Source organism: Hakea prostrata, chromosome 11 (genome assembly GCF_041222555.1).
Source record: "Hakea prostrata isolate BN-2017 chromosome 11, UWA_Hpros_2, whole genome shotgun sequence".
NCBI lineage: Eukaryota > Viridiplantae > Streptophyta > Magnoliopsida > Proteales > Proteaceae > Hakea > Hakea prostrata.
In genome coordinates, this window is record NC_142610.1 from 7,977,436 (window position 1) to 7,984,111 (window position 6,676).

The window sequence follows — 6,676 nt, forward strand, 5'->3', positions numbered from 1 at the left end:
GGTCCCATCTAGGAGATAAATTGGGAGACATTCATGAGCTTGAATTATTTTCCTAAATATCATCTTGAAAGACCATAACGGATCTATTATGGTTTGAATTTGATTTTTAAATTCAAGTTTTTGAATTCAAGTTTTTAAATTTGAATTCAAATTTGAATATTGTAAACGAATGTTGTACAACAACCATGTTTATTTATAAATACATAAAACTAACCTATCAAGGTAAGCAACCTACTTATCAAAATTAGAGTTTTTCTTTGCATCTTTCATGGTATTAGAGCTAAGGTTTTGAGATTTTTTTTTCTTCCCTTTCAATCTTTTCAATGGCAGTAGTTTTCTCGTGGAAACCATACTGGCATCGTGTGAACAAAGCTAGACAATCTACTTGAGATGCCAATTATGGTTTCCACGGGCATCCACAACTTCAACAGCCTCAACAGTAGGCATGCCTCCACATAGCAACAGATCCAACCAGCTGCAATGCAGCCTCAGATCATTATAAATCAACATTATAAATCAAGGTTATCCATGTCAGCACAACTGGTGGGCCCCCCCAATGTGCCACAACTTCTACAAGTTTTGCCCACTAGTACAATAGACAATGCAGCCACAACCCACCGGCCCAACAATAAAAGACTCTGCAACCACAATCACAACCGATTCTGCAGCCAAAACCACAGCATCATTGGCTACAACAATTACCGCAATCTTCTATGCAGCAACAACACTACCAACAACAACGTGGACTATCATTTTGTTCGAGACTTGGTTCAGAACAACACCATAAAGTGCACTTTATTCTGTCAGATGATCAAATTGTTGATGTGTTTACTAAGGGCTTAACATCACAAGCTTTCTTCAAGCATAGAGACAAACTCTTGCACTTGTCAATGCAAAGTTTGAGGGAGATGAAAGATCATAACGGATCTATTATGGTTAGAATTTGATTTTTGAATTCAAGTTTTTGAATAAATTTTTAAATTTGAACTCAAATTTGAATATTGTAATCGAATCTTGTATAACAGCCATGTTTATTTATAAATACATAAAACTTACCCATCAAGGTAAGCAACCTACTTATCAAAATTAGAGTTTTTCTTTGCATTCTTTCACATCTTATTGATGGAATGAATGAAAAAATTACAGAAGGACAATAAGAATCTGGTTGTCCATTAAAAACATGGTCGGGAAAACCTAAAAATATTCTTCTAGCATTACAAAGAATAAGGAGTAACACTAATTTAAACCTTGCCGTCATTCCCAATGTGCCCTTGTCTCAGGGTCGTTATCTTGAAGATGATCTTTCCTCCCTTCCGATTATCAGGCAAGAAGATGATCTTTCCTCCCTTCCGATTATCAGGCAAAACTGTATCGAACAAATTGAAGAATTTACTTGAATCAGACACCTCCGTCTCCTCCGCTGGTAAGTTGAGATCTGGGATACGCAGCAACACCTTCGTATCAGTGTGATTCGACAACTTCGAATCAATAAATGGATTCAACGCAGATAATCTTTTCTCATTTGGATCTCCTGCCTTCTCGTAAACGCCGACAATAGCTTTTTCTTGTTTTTCTTCTCCTTCAGATGCAGCAGCCTTTATCGGTGTAGTTGGATTGGATTTCAAATCCGTCTTCTTTGGTGTCTTCCCAGAAATTAAAATGTTCAACTGCAACAGAAATCAGACAAAAAATTAGGGTTACAAGAAAAGAAAATGGCATTGAATAGGATTCTATCGTCTTTCCTTTTTTTTTCGGTTCGTTTTTTTCGGTAGAACCGAAAAAGAAAGAAAAAAACCATGGAAACTTACCTTTGTTTGCAAATCATTCAACAACCGATACCGGAAAACTCGAATATCTTTCTGTTGTAGATTTTCTTTATAACGCAGCACCATATCTATCATCTCCTCTGTCTGCAACATGTAAAGGATATATATTAGTATGTGTTATAAAAGGCAAAAAAATTCACTCTCATTAACCTGAGACTAACAGATTTACATACCATTTCTATGGGCAGACATTCTGTATCCTTCGAGTGATGATGACACAAAGGGCTCGATTTGGGTTTACATTTTCTGCTTTGATAACGATTATTTCTGCAACCCCAAGTGACTCGAACTGGAGAAGATGGCAAAACAGTAACCCTTTCGGTTATCAGCTGAGACATTTCAACCAAAATTTCTGCAACTTCCCGCATATCATCATCATAAGGGTAATTGGCATCACTACTATCTCTCGTCTTCTTCATATTCTTCTTGTTTACTAAAAGCAAAGATTTCTGCACTTTCTTCTTCTCTGTTGAATGCCTCTTCATCTTGTTTTCTTTTGCTAAATGCAAAGAAAGCACAGTTTCACCTTCTTAAATTTGTTGAATGCAGAGGGAAAGTTTCTAATTTGAGGAGTAACCCTAGAATGAAGAAAGAATTTATTAATGAATTTTGTTTAGAATTCGAATAGGATTAAAAACTCTTTTTTTTATTTTAAGGTTCCCGCCCAAATTTGGATTAAGAGTTAATTTCTTAAAAATTATATTTTCAGTTAGGGAACGATTTTGAGCTTGACTTCTTGACGTTGCAGAGATATAATCGAAGTATGTTTTCTAATTACTACTTTCTATATTTAATAAATTTATTTGTTAATAAATCAACTAACTAGTTTAACCCTGATTTTCTCCCGCCAAATTAATTTTCAGAATATTTTTAATTTATCCTCCGAGAATACAAATTTAAATAATAATTAATATTTTCTTTTAAAGTACGTTTCTGAAAATAAATTTATAAACTTTATTTATTTATTTTAACATTGATTTTTTTATTTGACAACATTCAATATTTCTCTCTTTTTTTGGGTAAAAGAATCCGATATTTTTGTCTTCTTCAAATTACCAAGGCCTCTCTTGTGCTAACCATATTGTAATGTAGGGGGACTGAATGAGTTAACATAAAACGACGTTGAACAATTTTCATAATAACACACTTAACTAATAATTCCAGGTCTCTTGATGCATATCAATTTATCTTGATTGCATTTTCAATTAGTGGAGTCCAATGTTGTGGATTCTCATTCTTGCTAGGCTCCTCCTCTTTGTAGGTTTTTTGGATACAATGAACTCCTTGGCAAGCTTTGGGTTGCCAGCTTTGTTTAAAAAACTTAGAAACTCCAAAATTAGATTTTTATTGGATATATTTGTCCAATTTATCATTAAATATCATTAAAACATTGTTTATTATAGAAATATCTTTGGAAGTGAAATAAAATAAACAATGATTTATTGATAATTCAAACAAATATATCTAATTAAAATCCAATTTTAGTGTTTATGTATTTTTAAACAACAAGTGGAGTGTCAGTGTTTTAAGGCTTCCATTTTGGATGTCGATGCAATTTGCTCTAAAATTTACATGTGGGCCTCCTCACACTATTTTATGATCACGAAGAGTCAGGAAAGCATATTGTTCTAAATCTAAATCATCTTCTTTACACTTTCCAACCACAAATTAAGTAGAGCCTACAAATAAAATAAATAAATAAATAATTTAAGATAGATGGGACCCACAATGGTACATTTTGGCCCCCGTATTCGTGGTCAGTAACCGTCCGTGGAGCACAAAGCCTTTCCGTCATGATCGGATTCAAGACTCCATTGTTCTCCCTTGACAAAAAGATGATCCAAAATCTTTTAATTGTTTGGTTTTTGTTTTGTTTTGCTTTAATATATATATATATATATATATCATACTACTTGATGCGTCCAAAATCTGCTCAGCCCTTAGATTTCCTTGTGGTGACCTGCAAAACGAAAGCGTCAGACGTGGCCCGACCGCAGGGGTCGGGAGTCCACCTCCAAAGGCTAAGTCAGTTGATGAACTTAATCACAAACGGCTCTGCTAGAAGCACAGAGCTAAGGAATGAAGAACTGGGAAAGGTGATCTAGATTGTAAGCCCCTAATAGTTTACGTCTACCAGTATGTATCTGAGTCTGAGTCCCTCACCTCGTATGGCAGTGAGGTTTATATAGAGTGTACCTTCGAATCTCCTTCGTTGGATGCACTTGAGCCTTCTTCGGGTAGTCGTTGGATCTTAACAGTTAGATCCGTTGAGCGATAGACTTCTACTAGTTTGGACTAGTAGAGGACTCCTGAGATAACCTCTAGGTTATGCGATAATTATCCCTTCGATAATGACAAGTAGCAGCCGTCAATTTGAGTCTGCCATCATTAGGGTAATTAACCTAATCCATAAGTTGGATTAAGGCGTGCTTGTAGCTGAATAAGTTTTCTTCCTCAGCAAGCCATCTTACGGATCCGGTTCGCTCGGGAGCGAGTCGAGTCCTTCTGTCTCGACCGGGTTCGAGGATCAAACCAAGTATGAACCCGGTTTGATCATATTTTCTCCATATCGCTACTATTATAAAAGCATGCACTCCTCTTTTTCCGCAAAAAGTTTCACTTGACTATTGTATCCTTTGTCTTTATTTATATGTCATATTTTTTGTATTAATTTATTTGTCATTTTATTTTTTACTCATAAATTCTTGGTACCCTTTTTATATATTTTAATACTTAAATGCGTAAAATCAAACCGATAAAGAAAATTTTCTTAGGAAAGAGAGTAAAATATACATTTCTTTTTAATCTCAAACAATCTTCCTTATAAATCATACTATCATACTATTATAAGAAAAATAAAATCTTCTCCTAAATTTGAATCCTCCTTCGGTTGCTATTTCTTTTTCTGTCCTTATTATTATTATTATTATTATTTTGAATTACCTATACTTTTCTATTGTCTATATTTTCTTTTAATTATTTTTATTGAATATTTTTTACATTTTAATTACTGATAATTACCTTTAGAAAACACAAAAAGAAAATATCTCCTTAAATCCTATCTTTCCCTCAACGATTTTGTTTCTTTTTCCTTAATTGAATTTTTGAAAAAAAATAATATTTTATATTTTGGTAAAATAAAAATACGGTCAATCTGATACTCTCTTAATAAAGTAATAAAATAAAAAAACTAAAAGTCCTTATTTGAGATTCTATTAGTATTTTTGACATTTTAGTTACTAATTAATTACCTCTAGAAAAAAATAAAAATAAAATATCTTCCTAAATCCTATCTTTCTCTGTATGATTTTGTTTCTTTTTTCTCTATTTGATTTTTTTTTAAATTAATATTTTAATTACTAAAAGGGAAAAAGAAAATATCTTCCTAAATCCTATCCTTAACTCAACGATTTAATTTCTTTTTTCTCTTTTTGAATTTTTGAAAAAAAATAATATTTAGTATTTTCTATTTTGGTAAAATAAAAATACGGCTAATCTGATATTCTTTTAATAAATAATATAATAAAATAAGAAACTAAAATCCTTATTTGAGATTCTATTAGTATTTTTTACATTTTAGTTACTAATTAATTTCTTTAGAAAAAATAGAAGTAAAAATCTTCCTACATCCTATCCTTCCCTCAACGATTTTTTTTTCTATATATTTTTTGAAAAAAAAATTATATTTTTTTTATTTTGGTAAAATAAAAATACGATCAATCTGGTACTCTCTTGATAAATAAAGTAATAAAATAAGAAACTAAAAATCTTTATTTGAGATTCCATTAGTATTTTATTCTTTTTTTTCTATAAAGAAAAGAGAATCAAATCAAGATGGTGAATTTCTCCATTCCCATGATTTTAGTTTCCATTTTTATATTGTAAAAAAAATAATTTAATTCTCTCCCTTTTTACAAAAATCCATATTCCTTTTTTATAAAGCCAAAAATCCTTATATGGGATCCCTTTTTTCTTTTTTCTTTTTTAACTTGCAATTATCCGAATATTTTTGATAGATTGTTGCCTGACAAATCTCATTCCTCTTATCTAAAAACTAAAATATAAAATAAATAATAAAAGAAAAAAAATTTAATTCCACGACTACAGTTGGAAATCCAACTCCTCCAATTGTTTTTAAGCTTCCATTATCCAACGAATTTGCTTACCGTCATTAATTGTGGTTAAAAACTTATTCATTAACAAGATCTTGAAGCCCTAACTTGATGCTAGGTCTCAACTTTTTTTTTTTTTTTATTTTCAAATTCAAGATTCCTAATTCTGTTATAGGAGAGCATTGGTTTCTATTGCGAGAGATGAGGATATTTAGGAAACTAAGGCCTTATTGGATATAATCCGTGGCTTACATCAAATTTTGGTATTTAGAATTCTCCCCTCCATTATTCTGCAACTTAAGGCCAACTGAGGTAATGTACGTCTGTGCCAATCTTAATATCTTCAATTCATGGGTATTACAATCGTTTCCTCTCATTGATGGTTGAATTGTTTTAAATCTTTAGATTGTATTCTCTCTCTCTCCTTGAATCAGGAGTTAATATTAATTTCTGAAATTACCGTGGATAGGTAAGCCAATCCAACCGACCAACTTGATTTTGTTGTCCTTATCATTTATTCTTCTTGTACTAGATTGAATTTTTGGATTTTGTTGTCCTTGAATTGTTAGCACTTTTTAGATTTTATAGCCAAACTATTTCGTACTTTAAAAGGATTTATGTTAAAAATGAATAACGAAGAAAATAAAATAAAAAACAAAGACATATCCAAAAGAATACATAAACATCAAAGATTTTCGATCATAATATAAACATCAAAAGAATTTCAATGATGTTTGT